Below are 15,792 nucleotides of genomic sequence, written 5' to 3'. Positions count from 1 at the left end.
ATAACATGATGCAGCCATCACCATGATTTAAAATACAAAGAGTGGTACTCAGTGATGTGTTGTGTTGGATTTGCCCCAAACATAAAGCTTTGTATTCTGGACATTAAGCAAATTTCTTTGCTACATTCWTTGCAGTTTTACTTTTGTGCCTTGTTGCAGGCTTCCTTCTTTTCACTCTGTCATTTAGGTTAGTATTGTGGAGTAACTACAATGTTGTTGATACATCCTCAGTTTTCTCCTATCACAGCCATTAAACTCTGTAATTGTTTTAAAGTCCCCATTGGCCTCATTGTGAAAATCCTAAGCGGTTTCCTTCATCTCCGGCAACTGAGTTAGGAAGGACGCCATTATCTTTCTAGTGACTGGGTGTATTGATGCACCATCCAAAGTGTARTTAATAACTTCACCWTGCTCAAAGGGATATTCAATGTCTGCTTTTTTAAATTTAAGTTAGTCATAAGKTAGTCATTCAAAAAATCATGTTAAACACAGTCAACTTATTATGTGACTTGTTAAGCACATTTTTACTCCTGAACTTATTTAGCCTTGCCAGTTATACCTTTTTCAACCTATTATCTTCACATCTTGGACTATTATGTCTTGCTGTACTTTCCAGAAGAGCCAGATGTGCCATGCATGCACTAATTTATCAAAACCATTCCATAAATTGTTTTGCATTTACTGTAGGCCTCACGCTGCAATTATGCTCTTCTCCCCTCTCCCCCAGATTGAACACAGCAAGATTTATGGCCCTCTGTGGAAGTCAAAGTACGGGCCCTTGGTGATAGTGAACGTGGCCAGTGCTGAGCTGATTGAGCAGGTGTTGAGACAGGAGGGCCGCCATCCCACCCGCATGGACATGCCCCACTGGAGGAGTTACCGCGAGCTGAGGAACCACGCCTATGGGCCCCTCACAGAGTGAGTAGACAGTGGAAACCCAGTCTCAGGCCCTTTCATTGTAGTCTGATCCCAGATCTGTTTGTGCGGCCGTGCCAACTCCTATGGTCATGACAAGGGYCATACACTCATAGAAAAAAAGGTGCTATCTAGAACCAAAAAGTTATTTGGCTGTCCCAATAGGAGAATCCTTTGAATAACCCTTTTTGGTTCCATGTAGAACGCTTTTGGTTTCAGGTAGAAACCTTTTGGGTTCCATGTAGAACCCTTTCCACAGAGGTTCTACCAGGAACCAAAAAGGGTTCTCCMATGGGGACTGCAGAAGAACCATTTTGGAACTATTTGTTTTAAGAGTGTAGGTGCTGGCTATACAGTACAATCTATGATCAGGCTACTGTCATTGCACAGCCAGGATTATTTAGTATTTAAAGTATTTATTTACCCATAAAGCTTCAGCTACTTTCCTGGGGTCCAAACAAACATAAAATGACATTAATACATAACATTAATAGACAGACAGACAGAGAACTACATCTGTTTTTATACATTCTTTCCTACATTATCTTGAAGTCGAGAAGTATATATACTAGCTTGAGTCATTAGACTACGTTTTTCACACCCTCACACATTTCTTTGTTAACAAATAAGTTTTGGCAAGTCGGTTAGGACATCACTTTTGTCATCGACAAATAATTTTGTCGCAACAATTGTTTTACAGACAGATTATTTAACTTATAATTCACTGATCACATTCCCTGGGTCAAAGTTTACATACACTAAGTTGACTGTGCCTTAACTTCTATGGCTGGCAGGGGAGTATTGAGTAGCATGGATGAAAGGCACAGAGGGCCCAGAGTAAACGGCCTGCTCCTCAGTCTAGTGCTAATATTTGCAATTCATTATTAGTATTGGATAGAAAAACACTCTGAAGTTTCTAAAACTGTTTAATTATGTCTGTGATATGTCTGAGTATAAAAGAACTCATAGGCAAAGGCAAAAACCTAAGCCATTCCTGTTTGGATTTTTCTGAGGTGGCAGATTTCAACCAAGTCTCATTGAAATATACATGCCGAAGATATGGATGAGTGTTTCCACTTCCTACGGCTTCCATCTAAATGTCAAACAAGTCAATAGAACTTTTCGATGACTCTATTTGAAGGGGGCCGAAGAGACAGGAATGAGTCGACCACTGCCATGACTGACCACGCATATGAACAACTTGGGAGATCACGTGATAGCAGCTCCGTTCCATCGCTAACTTGAAAGTCAATGTCATTTTCCGTTGGAACTATCAAGATTATGTAACAACATTCGAAAGATTGATGCAATACATCGTCTTACAGTTTTTACTGATTACGGAACTTTTGACATTCGTCACGTTATAGTGGGCGCTTTGTGACTTTGGATTGGTTACCAAACGCGCTAACACAAAAGTAGCTAATTGGAACATAAATAACTGACATTATCGAACAAATCAAGCATTTATTGTGGACCGGATTCCTGGGAAATGCATTGCTGATGAGTAGATCATCAAAGTAAGGAAAACATTTATCATGTATTTTCTGGTTTCTGTTTGCAGCCAACATGTGCTAATTTACTAATGTTCTGAGCTCCCGTCTCAGTTATAGCATGGTTCTTTTTCCGTACCAAGTTTTTTTGAAACTGACACAGCGGTTGCATTAAGGAAGTTATCTATAATTCAGGTGTTAAACTTGTATTATCATCTAATTATGATGAGTGATTTTCTGTGAAACGATGTTTCTATGCACATCACTGGAAAGTTTTGGAACTAAGTGAAGTAACTCCCATGAAACTCCAGATGTTTTTATATCAAATAGAACTTTATCAACAAAACATGCATGTATTTGTGTAACAATGAAAGTCCTATGAGTGTCATCTGATGAAGATCATAAAGGTTAGTGATTAATTTAGCTCCATATGTCTGCTCTATTTGTAAAAGCTTATCTTTCGCTGGAAAAAAATGGCTGTGCTTATGTGGTTTTGTGTGACCTAAACATAAATGCGTTGTAAGTGCTTTCGCTGAAAACATATTTAATCGGACACTTTGGTGGGATAAACAACAGATTACCTTTAAAAATGGTATAAAACACATGTCCTGCGGAATTTTTAAATTATGAAGATTTCTGCTCTTTGAATTGGCGCCCTGCACTTTCAATGGCCTGCAATCCCGTTAGCAGGGATTGCAGCCATATGAAGTTAACAACTTGGGAAAAGTTCCCAGAAGAATGATGTCATGGCTTATGAGCTTCTGATAGGATAATTGGAATAATTTGATCAAATTGAGGTTACCTGTGGATGTATTTCTAAAGGCCTCCTTCAAACTCAGTGCCTCCTTTGTTGGACATACATGGGAAATCAAAATGAAATCAGCCAAGACATCAGAAAATAACAATTGTGGACCTCCACAGTTGGATTCATCCTTGGGAGCAATTTCCAAATGCCCTGAAGGTACCCGATCTGTACAATACAAAGTACGCAAGTATAAACACCAGGGACCACGCAGCCGTCAACCGCTCAGGAAGGAGGCGCGTTCTGTCTCCTAGAGGATGAACAATACTTTGGTGCGAAAGCAAATCATCCCAGAAACAACTGCAAAAGTCCTTGTGAAGATGCTGGAGAAACAGGTACATAAAGTATCCATATAACATCAATAAAACGAGCCCTATACTCGACATAACCTGAAAAGGCCGCTAGGCAAGGAAGAAAGCCCACTGCCCAAAACCACCATAAAAAGCAGACTACGGTTTGCAACTGGCCACTGGGGACAAAGATCATACTTTTTGGAGAAATGTCCTCTGGTCTGAATGAAACAAAAAATAGAACTGTTTGGCCATAATGACCATCATTATGTTTGGAGGAAAAAGGGGGATGCTTGCAAAGCTGAAAAACACCATCCAACCGTGAGCGCGGGGTGGCAGATCATGTTGTGGGGGTTCTTGGCTGCAGGAGGGACTGGGTGCACTTCACAAAATAGATGGCTCATGAGGAAGGGGAAATTAATGTGGATATATTTGAAGGCAACATCTCAAAGACATCAGTCAGAGTTAAAGTTTTGGTCGCAAATGGGTCTTCCAATGGACATTGACCAGATACTTCCAAAAGTTGTGGCAAATGGCTTAAGACAACAAAGTCAAGGTATGGAAGTGGCCCATCTACATAATCCTTGACCCTCAATCCCATAGACAATTTGTGGGCAAGAACTGAAAAATGCGTGTGGCGAGCAAGGAGGCCTACAAACCTGACATCAGTTACACCATCTCTGTCAGGAGGAATGGGACAAATTTCACCCAACTTATTATGGGGAAGGGTGGAAGGCTACCGAAGCGTTGACTCGATTAAAACAATTTAAAGTAATGCCACCAAAATACTAATTGAGTGTATGTAAACTTTGACCTAGGCCACTGGAAAAAAACAATTTTCAAACATTTTAGAAATTAAGGCTTGTATCAGTAACAAAAATTGGAAAAAGTCAAGGAGTCTGAATAACTATCCAAATGCACTGTAGGTAAAACTCAGGACAGAACTATCTTACCTACATTTAAAAATAAGAATACACACTTCATACCCTTTAAGCCCTAACAATTCCATAGCATCAATAATACTCTGATTCTACTGAGGGCAGGCCCTGAAATCTAATGTCACTGGCACCAATGTTCTTTAAACAACCTGAGAGATTCTCAAGACATCAGCTAGTCAGATGAGCTGAGCGAGACATCATATCAATACGGGCCAGACCTGAAATCCTTCTCTACTAGAGGCTTTGCTTACAATTACTTCATCTGAACAGGCCTAATATCCTAATGCCAGGGCACACCTTATCTTGAACTTCAGCCCAATACCAGATATTGTCAAGGAGGAGAATGCTACAAGCAATTTAGGTCAGAGGCGTTGTGCTGTGATGTGCTGTTTTTACTGTTTTTTAATAAAGCAAATGTTGCTTTAAATAATCAGTTTAACATTTGGCGCATGTTCTGAAAATGCCTCCAAACTATCGGCGAAATTGAATAGCCACGGTCAAATACCAGAAAGTACTCATGCAGCTGCTTGCTTGAGTGATTTTGAGATTGCAAGGAGTTTAATGTTATCATGGCCTATATCATTAATGTGCGTGCCTGAATTTGTTTTGGTATAGGGACTGGGAAGAGTTCTTCTGGTTGCAAGTCTTGTGGAGTATGAATAGGGGGGGGGGGGGGGGGGGGGGGGTGGGGGGGGGGGGGGGGGGGGGGGGGGGGGGGGGGGGGGGGGGGGGGGGGGGGGGGGGTGTCACTCCACTGGTATGTAGTGTATTCCTGTGTTGCTTGTCCCACACCACAGTGAAATATCTGTGTAGAGTAGGAACATGCACAAGACATGCGCAAGAATTTGACAAGCACAAACACTTTGAAACAATGGGCCTGGCATAACAGAGCCTAGATGAGCAAAGACTGTACATGAAACACAAAACCTAGACAAAAACGCTCAGCATGATCCCATCATGTCGGTGCTTGAACCAGTGGTTGTAACTAAGCAAGATTGTGTATCTACATCTGGGGGATAGGTTAAAGAGATTTTTTCTGGTACTTTGAATACTTTTTTAGTCAGTAGTTCTGAAAGTAGCGCTCACAAGCCAAAAGTGGTCCAGGAAAAACACGTATTACATCACAATAATGTGGCAGATATGGCGCACGCAATGTCCATCGCTCTCTCTCCCGCTCTGCTGTGTGTGCATCTTGCTAGTTGTCACTCAAATGGCGAAGGGCATAAGGCTCCATGTGGGCTAGAAATCTCCAAATTCGCTAGGGGCTGGCCCACGTGGGAACCACAATTTAAAGGAAAATGCGCAGCACATTGCTTTTCAGAAAACAGTTTCTTTACAAAACTATAGGGATTTTTGTGGGCTAAATGAGGTAAAATAGTTATCTGGTCATAGATTATGCATGAACACGAACACCAATTGACACACTCCAGCTCAAATCGATGTGTCACTTTTTGCACCACAACAATATGTCAAGTGGTAATCACCTGTCACAAGATTGGCACAAAACAAGTTTGAAATTACGGTAAAGTGGCATAGAGTGTTGGTTTGTTCAGTGAATTTATTCTACAATCACAAATCTGCATTTCCTGTGGTGGGGAAAATGCTAGGCACAAAGAGATTGATCAAAATGAAGATCCTACCTCTGTACATAACAAGTTGTTTAAAGTAGAAAATGTTAGATTAAAGTGTAAATGGAGCTCAAAGTTAAACAATGGAAAACAGCACAACATGAGGGTTGCCTACCTATGGGTTGTTTGCATGTTCTCTCTGAAACAGTTCTTTTGTTTCAAATTACTATACAGTATAAAACATTCCTTCTCCATGTTAAAGCATGATTTCGTTTTTGTCTATACACAGATGGGTGCTCAGTGCAGCAGGATCAGGAAGTATCCTGAACTCGCGGATGCTGAGCCAAGCATTCATCAGCCTATCACCAACAGCCAATCAATGACGTTGTCAACAGACTTCAATAAAGACAAGGTGGCATGGCCAGGGAGACCATGGGAAGAAGGGGTCATGGTGAACGACCTGGCTGACGAACTCCTACAAGTTCGCCTTTTGAAGGTTACAGAGGAATGACTGTCTGTAATAATTTCTAGTCCCCATCAGATTCAAATCTGGACCTCTAAAGCCAGTTTCCACTGCTTTTTAAATAATTGTTCTGTCTAATCAGGGACCTGGGAACACCAAGTGGGTCAAATTAATTATACGGGTTTGAACAGAAAACCAGAAGTAGTCCAGACCTCGTAGGTAAGATTGAATAACCCCTGGTCTAGCATTAAAAAGGAAAATCTTAGAACAATCGAGGAACTGATATCTGCTTCATGAAGTATTAAAAAAGCTGTCCTCAAATCATGATCTGTAAAATCTAGTCAATTATTGACTCTACGTCTGGCAAGCAGGTGCAAGTGTCCTCTGTGTCTTTGGTATCTGTTTCTGTGAATTGGAGAAACGTGTGAATGTGAAAGGACAAGGTGCATTGTGAGGGTGTGGGACGGCATATAGTCTGTTAGAAAGTTGATGACCTAAGAAGTAATTGCATATGATTTCTTTAGCCTTGGAAGTTGAGTAGAATACTGAGAGCTTGATCGTTGACTATACCTTGTAAGGTAGGCAAGTTCTTATTTAATTTTGAAAGGAACAAGTGTATTCATTTGGTCAGGGCAAGCAGAGATGAAACATGTCTATCTGGAATGTTCTAAGATCACGAGTCAAACTCAATTCCACGGAGGAACTGTTGTGGGTTTTCTCCCCTTGTACTTGATTGAATAAAATTAAGGTATATGAATAGTGAAGAAACTCCCTCACATGGTTGTCTAGAAATTTAATTGAAGGAAAACCCAAAAACCCGCAGACTCTAGGCCCCTTCCATGGAAGGAGTTGACACCCTGTTCTCGATACATACTATGGTCTTGCTCGCATAATCGCGATTTAGATAAATGATGTGACATCATCACCGTCATACACTCTGTAAACTGCCATCCCTGAATGCTTTAATGTACCTAACCTCAACATAATGTCATCATACTCATGAATGGTCTAAAGAACAAACAAGTATCTAGGTTATAACTGGTGTAATTACCCTTTACCATGCACTTTCTAAGTAAAAATCACTGCTAATTTCTTAACGCATTGAATTGATGCGCTTGGATATCAAAAAGTGTAGATCTATTAATCTATATACAATTAAACTGCTAACCGAAGTTGGTTGTCTCGGTCCCAGCGGAATCTGTTCTGTGCTGTTTGAGCCGTATGGGCTGTCTGAATGAGGAGGTTCTGAAGAGACGGCCAGAAAGTTCATTGTTTCAGTAGGAGAAGATGTTTCGCCTGCTCCCCCCCATCATCGTTCTCTTTCCCCAATCCACCTGGCCCTACCTCCGTTTGGAAACATTTTGTGGCTGTCTGGATCACCTCTTCAAAGTGGTGAGTGATTCCAGAAGCCTTGATTTCCAGAATGAATCATGCTATGTTTCGACATTTGCGCAGAAATTAATTTGTGCCATCACAGCTCCATGCACGTATAGAAAATAGTTTAAAAAAGGTACAACCAGAAAACCTTCACAACGTAACACACAAACATTCACATAGCATGAACTTAAGTAACCTCTACTGACATATGCAGAAGTGAGGGGGGATGATAGTATCTATAAGCTACCAACTATGTAAGGTATTTGGAAGGGCACTCACTCGTTTCGCATTTGAAACAAATGCACAATGGTACAATGTGTTAATGTTGTTGTGAATGTCTATGTTACAATCATTAACAACAACATACACATTGCACACTTTTCCGATGCTTGGCACTAGATAGAAGCCAGCCTTCTCAACGCTAGACTTAAAGTGGCCATTAAGCGCAACAAGAAAATGTCACAAACTAGTTTCACATTAGAAGGCATGTCTCTTCGCTGTCGCAGTGAATTAATGGCAGACGAAACTCAAAATCGTGCTTCAAGTCATTGCTTTACACAGCATGGTCACCTGTGCAAATCTACTACGTGACAAACCTCCTAGATGACCTATTACTCCACACCATAGAAAGTACACAGAGACCACCAGTCCTCTCCCCCCCTTTGGCAAATCACAGATCATAACTCTATCCTCGCTGGCTTCCTAACTTTACACAGCAAAAACTCAAACAGGAGTACTAGTGACAACGCTCAATACAAGCAGGTTCTGAGACGGCGGATGCTAAAGCTACAGATCTGTTTTGCTAGCAAACAACCTGGAAATATCTTTTTCCTCTGGGAGTTATCCAATAACTGAGAGAGTTTCACCACATCAAGTCCTCGTTCATTAATAAGTTCCCTCGAGAAAATCAGATAGTACAATATCCCACAGTGACCTAGCGTAACGTACATACCCTCAACCAGAAGCCATGGCATTACAGGCAACATCCGCCTAACGCTAAGATCGGTAAGACTTACAGAGGCTGTCCGGCTTTCAAGGTGATTCGGGACACACTAATCCGGCATGCTATAAGAACATCTCCCGCTAGTCCACCCTCCGACAAGCCATCAAACAGGAAACACAATCACAGGACTAAGATCGAAATTCTACTACACCTGTACGCGGGCTTTGGCAAACTATCCCGATTACAAAAGGGAAACCAGCTGCGAGCTGCCCAGCGACGCGAGCCATACCAGATATGCCACATGCCTTAATATGTTCGCTTATCCAAAGCAACACTGAAACATGCATAAGAAAGCAGGAGCTTTCCAGATGACTGTGTGATCTCGCTCTCCTGTAGCCGATGTGAGTAAGACCTTTAAATAGGCCCCTCAGGGGTGTGTGCTTAGTCCCCRCCTGTACTCCCTGTCCACCCACGACTGCGTGGCTGCGCACGACTCCAACACCATTATCAAGTTTTCTGACAACACAATGGTGGTAGGACTGATCACTGACAACGATGAGGCAGCCTATAGGGAGGAGGTCAGAGACCTGGCAATGTGGTGCCAGGACAACAACCTCTTCCTCAATGTCAGCAAGACAAAGGAGCTTATCGTASACTACAGGCAATGGAGGGGCGAGCACGCCACCATCCACATCGACAGGGCTGTAGMGATCCTCAGAAAGTTCTACAGCTGCACCATTGAGAGCACCTTGACTGGCTGCCTCARCGTTTGGTACGGCAACTGCAAGGCACCCGARCGTAAGMCGCCACAGAGGGTGGTGACATCACTGGGGCCAAGCTCCCTGCCATCCAGGACCTTTATACCAGGCGGTGTCAGAGGGAGGCCCAAAAAATGGTCAAAGACTCCAGCCAACCAAGCCATAGACTGTTCTCGATGCTACCTCACAGCAAGCGATACCAGTGCACTGACTTTGGAACCAACAGGACCCTGAACAGCATTATACCCCCAAGCCATAAGACTGCTAAACAAGACTGCTAAATAGCTAATTAAATGGCTACCCGCTGCTGCTACTGTCTATTGGCTATCCTGTTGCCTAGTAAGTTTAATCCTACCTAATTGTACATAGCTACCCCTGCACATCGACTCGGTACTGGTACTCCCTGTATATAGCCAAATACATTTTTACTCGTTATTGTTATTCACTGTTTATTTATTCCTTGTGTCACTATTTACATTTTTTTTTATCTTTAACTCTGCATTGTTGAAAAAGGACCAGTAAGTAAGCATTTCACTGTTAATCTACACCGTGTTTACGAAGCATGTGACATAACATTTGATTTGATTTCTCATGTAAAAGGAGTGAGTGCCCTCACATACCCTACAATACTGTCTCCTTTAGTTRCAGCAGAGGTTTCAAAAGTTCAATGGCTGTGTTTCAGCTCTAAGCAAATCAAACAGGTGCACTGCTCCTGGCTAGAGACTTGCCCCAATAAGCAAAGTTCACACTGACAATCCTTGGCTTGTTGGGTTGAGCTCAGGGTGCATGATAGGCTAAGTCATATTACATTGTAGTATATCGCCATCTAGTGGCAGATATCCTACATGAGCAAAAATAACATCCCATCATGACTCAGGTCCATAGCAGGGGTGAAGTCTTTCCTCGATTATTCGCTTCCTCTCCTTGCCTCCTCCTCAGAACAGCAGAGGGAAGTGAGGGGGGAGAAGAACATCCAATGCCCTCCTTGCTCTTGTTTGATGGTTTGAGAAGAAGGCGAGGATAGAGATACAAGTGTAAAGGATGTCACACTGCTTTGCTTAGAGTCCTACTTCTCCTGATTCAGCTCATTATGAGCTTGAACACAGGACCTTCACTTGCAAACACCTGTAACTGCCCTCCTGAAGCGTCTTACCCAGTTGTACCACGAAACGCAAGCTATTCTGCAGAAGCAAGTGGGACACTTCAGGCTGAGGAGTGAGTTTCACAGATCCCTATCTGCTACACAAGGAATTGAGAAAAGACTTGAGACTCACCCTAAGCATCTATATTGTCTTTGTGCTGGTTGCTATATCCTCTGACCTCTGCTCTCTCCCCATGCAGCGGAAAAGCAGGTGCGTCAGAAGATGGAGGACATCCAGGAGAGGGTGCGTCTGGGCCAGCCGGTACAGGGAGAGTACCTCACACACTCCTTGTCAGCGAACAGATGTCTGTCACTGAGATACTGGGCTCCATCACTGAGCTACTGCTGGCTGGGGTCGACACGGTGAGGAGGGGTGTGTGTGTGTGTGTGTGTGTTCTTGTCGTGAAAATACCAGTGAGGAGCTGTTTCACAGTAGGGTGGAACAGGTGGGAAAGGGGGATGGCTGGTGGGGGCATTTTTTTCTTAATTTCAGCCACTTTAGGTTGTGATTTGTTTGAACCTTTGCAACATAACCACATTGCACCTACGTCATGTACAGTTACAGCAGCACTAACAGTATCAGTACAATTATTAGCTTACAACCTATTCCTATGTATTGTTTTGGATGCTCCAGACATCCAACACCATCTCGTGGTCTCTGTACCACATGGCTGGAGCCAGAGATCCAGGAGAAGCTGTACCAGGAAGTGATCAGTGTCTGCCCGGGGGACAAGGTGCCTACTAGTGATGACATCGCCAGAATGCCCTGGCTTAAGACTGTTGTCAGGGAGACACTACGGTACGTTGTTAGTCATCTGTCATCCCCACTCAGGTCATTTTCAGTAAATTCACTAATTAATAAAATTAATAATGGGTTATTAAAGTTATTATATTCATAAGAGGTCTTCATAATGAATTATAATGAGTTGTTAATTAATTATACGCCAATGTGCTTATGTATAGTTTTTTTTTTAATGATTTATTTCTTGTTAATTAGTCAAATGGAGCCAATCCCTTTCTCTCTGAAGATGTACCACATAGCGCTATATTGTAGCATGAACTCTGCAGTCGAAACAAACTCCACTACACTCTCCACTCCTAGTGACTTTCTTGTATACTCCCTCCTCAGGATGTACCCAGTAGTACCTGGAAATGCCCGCATCAATGTGGAAAATGAGATAGTTGTGGGAGACCACCTCTTCCCCAAAAATGTGAGTTTTACTTTTGTCATCTTGTACTGTTGGAAATGGTTGCTGTTGCTTGGTGAACTGAAACTACTTTTCTTTTCATCCTGTATGTAGAGGAGATCCGATCACACTTGTATATTCAGTTTTATCCAGAGATATCACTGCACTTTCACCATTCAATATTTTATTTAGTTCAAATCCAGGGTAGAGTTTTGGTTTGTCAATATCGCTCATACCAAACAGTTTATACAGTATACGACTAATCAGAGTTAGAGAGCGACTATGTTTGACTGTTCTCCTCTCTTCTGTCCTCTCCCTCCATACTTCTCTCCTCCTTTCTTTCCATCTCTCTGTTCCAGACCCTGTTCCACCTGTGCCACTATGCCGTGCCCTATGACCAGACAGTGTTCCCGGAGCCCTATGCCTTCCTGCCAGAGCGCTGGCTCCGTGGGGGCCGGGGGGAAGACAAGAAGAACCAGCACCCCTTCGGCTAGTGCCCTTCGGTTTCGGGGTCCGGCCCTGCCTGGGCCGGAGGGTGGCCGAGCTGGAGATGTCACATGTATACTCAGTCTGCTCAGTACTACCCTTCATTAAACAGCATTCTTCTGTTGTTATGTAGGACTGTAATAGTAGCTTGGGATGCTGACCACTTGTTACAAAGCTAGATTTTCTGCATCTGGTATTGGTCAGGGGTCAATACAGCATCCTCTGTCTATAATACATTTCCTACACAATTTTCATATTTCATTTGACAGTGACTCTAGAGGTGAGAGGTTAAAGCTACAGTAAGTTTAACCTACTGTTTACCCCAAAACAGGACATTGAGTAAGTTAGTTAGTGTTGCTCTAGTTTGTAGTAACAGTCTTTAGAATCTGGTTCAACTTGTTGTGGTGTTCCTCTGTTAGCTTTGGCATTGGAAGGAAAACATGGCAGACCAGACCTTCACCTTTGGTCTTATTCATCCCATCTGGATACATGGTGATACCATGAATCTGTCTGCCGGCAAGGAATATGTATCATTAACTTAACTTGGATTGTTGGAAGGAGTTGTACTTTCAAACCTCCAGCCTTTCAGACCTGTATAGTGTTCTCATATGTTTTATTCATAATATGGATAAAACAATGACTTTCACATGATCTATTTACTGTAAATGTTTCAACTGTCAAGACACATTGGATATAACATTGTCATTAATTTCCCAATTAGGAGAGTTCATATTTCTAGGTTATTGTGTAATTCATGAGTTTTTTTGTTTTATCTATTATGTACAGTATATTCTTTCCATTGAACACATGGATAGCTGATATTCTCTCAGACTAGGACAATAACATACTAATGTCAACATGTTTTCCTCTCTCTGTCCTCCCAGTTGATAAACACTATGAAATACGCGCAGATCCTGCCAGAGCCACAGTTAAGCCAATCACAAGACCTCTTTGTCCCTGCTACCCCAATCAACCTGCAGTTTATTAATAGACAGTCCAGTAGCAAGAGGAACCAATGGCAGCAGAAGGAATTTCCCTATGAACCACATTAGTATCAAAGATTGTATATTAAATTTGACAAGATAGACAAGTGACCGCTGTGCCAATGGAAATATATGTCCTCAAAGATGAAGGAGGAAGCCAGATCAGGTGAGGCCATTCTAGCCAATGAAAGGGCAGATATGTGTGTGAACAACAGGCCAAAGAGATAGAGGACTCATCTTTGTATCTGTTCTATTATATATTTATTTTTTGTTATTATTATTTTTTGTTGAAAAAAATTACGCCTTTTTCTCCCCAATTTCGTGGTATCCAATTGGTAGTTAGTCTTGTCTCATCGCTGCAACACCCGTACGGACTCGTGAGAGGCGAAGGTCGGGAGCCGTGCATCCTCTGAAACACAACCCAACCAAGTCGCACTGCTTGTTGACACAATGCCCACTTAATCCGGAAGCCAGCCGCACCAATGTGTCGGAGAAAACACCATACACCTGGCGACCGTGTCAGTGTGCACTGGGCCCGGCCCGCTACAGGAGTCCCTGGTGCGCGATGGGACAAGGACATCTCTGCCGGCCAAACCCTCCCCTAACCCGGACGACGCTGGTCCAATTGTGCGCCACCCCATGGGTCTCCCGGTCGCGGCCGGCTGCAACAGAGCATGGACTCCCAACTCATAGGAATTCCCACCCAATTGACTACTTTAAAATGGTGGAAGCCCTCAAAGGCAATGTCCATGCTAAAGCATATACTATATGCCAAAGCGTATATCCGTGATGAGTCTTCTATCTATCTATCTCTATGACACAGGCACAACACAAAGTAGCCCGAAATGCCACGTGCATCCACTTATATCAGTGCATTCGTAACAACCGAAGCATCAAGAAACAAATATTTAATCAAATAAGCATCAATTAGCAAAAAAAAATTTGATGACCAAATTAGACACTCTGATTGGCCTCCATACAAACATTCCTTACTTTGTGTGCTTATTTTCATGGACAGATTTTGGGCAGAGTATAACTCCGCTTCATCTCTGTTAGTATACACACTGTGTAAGTCTTCCTGTCACCAAGCACTTGTTAATGGACAAGTCACTAAGTGTACTACTTTACCTCACTTAACTTTCCCATGCCTTAATAATAAGTGACCCACAAATGTGTAACATCATGACCACAACACAGCGAGACCACAGTAAGACCCTGTTGTTGACAGTGTGTTGTCATTATTTTAACATTTATTTCTGTAGATAGGTTTAATTTAACAACTGTCTTGCTTTCCAGTGTGAGTATGTTTATTTGTTGCTAATAAACACTGTTTAATTTGTATGTTCTTTTTAAAAGTTATATGATTTTAAATGTTATTTTATGTTATGACAATGCACATACTATTTATAATGTATAATTACCTACAAAGTTATGCTGTTGATTCGGTATTGAAGATGTTCTAAATGAATGTAACACAATAAAATCGCCTTTTAGACAGTTTTGTGATGTATTGGTGTACTTTTCACAGAGATTTCTTTTGAGAACATTCTCTAGTATTGCAATGATTGATAAGACAGTTTGCACTTTGCCAAAATGGCACCCTATCCCCTAGTGCACTGATATTGACCAGGACCCATAGTGGATAGGGTGCCATTTGGGACGCTGGCCTTTTAGCCTCAACACTACTAGAGATGCTACTGTGGAATAACAGCTTGTACTGCTGGGAATCTTCAATAATGAGGTTTCGCAATCACAGTGCACTATTTGTTTTACTACTTTACTCACCAATCTGTAACAGTATGATATTACACTGTTGTTACACTTGCGCATAAAGCTACTGTAATATAACGTGCCACAGAAAAGGGTTGTGGCTAGAGAGAGTACAGCCATGACCGGAAGTGACTTTTCATAGCGGGTTAGGAGAGCATTTTAGCTAACCCTAACCCTTTTCCTAACCTTAACCTAAGTCTCCTAACCTGCCACGTAAATTATCCTAACCTGKCACGTTAATTATCCTWACCTGCTACAAAAAAGTAACTTCCGGTCATAGCTGTAKTCCCTTTAGTCAGAACGACAGAAAAAGTGTGATTTTCTCCACCAAGCATGGTGACTTCAAGCCGTGGATAGTAAGACTAGATAAATCTTATGCATACTGAAGTCTTTTATCACAAAATATATTCAGTAAAAGTCCTGTCATGTTTCCCTAGTATTCAATTCAAAAAATGTTTATTCCCTAAGAGGGAACTTCATGAGCGGTGATGGGGTGATACATACAAGACACAACAACATAGCAAAATAGAACACAGAAACATTAACAGATTAGATTAGAAGCAATCTATGCAATCACAGGCTATATATACACATATATAAACAAATCTATTAAAACGAGAAGCTGCTCTCTTAGAATTGTATGACAGATCTACAGTATATCTGCGTCCGGAGGGTAAGGGA

General features: G+C 42.1%; 1 pseudogene; it reads left to right on the top strand.

Annotated features, from left to right (window-relative positions):
- Window positions 1-14,839, top strand: part of LOC139022642 (sterol 26-hydroxylase, mitochondrial-like) — a 22,695-nt pseudogene extending 7,856 nt beyond the window's left edge.
- The last annotated feature ends 953 nt before the right edge of the window (window positions 14,840-15,792 follow it).

This window comes from Salvelinus sp. IW2-2015, linkage group LG2 (genome assembly GCF_002910315.2).
Source record: "Salvelinus sp. IW2-2015 linkage group LG2, ASM291031v2, whole genome shotgun sequence".
Lineage (NCBI taxonomy): Eukaryota > Metazoa > Chordata > Actinopteri > Salmoniformes > Salmonidae > Salvelinus > Salvelinus sp. IW2-2015.
The sequence above is the reverse complement of the archived record's forward strand: the minus strand, read 5'-3'. Positions and strand labels throughout refer to the sequence as shown.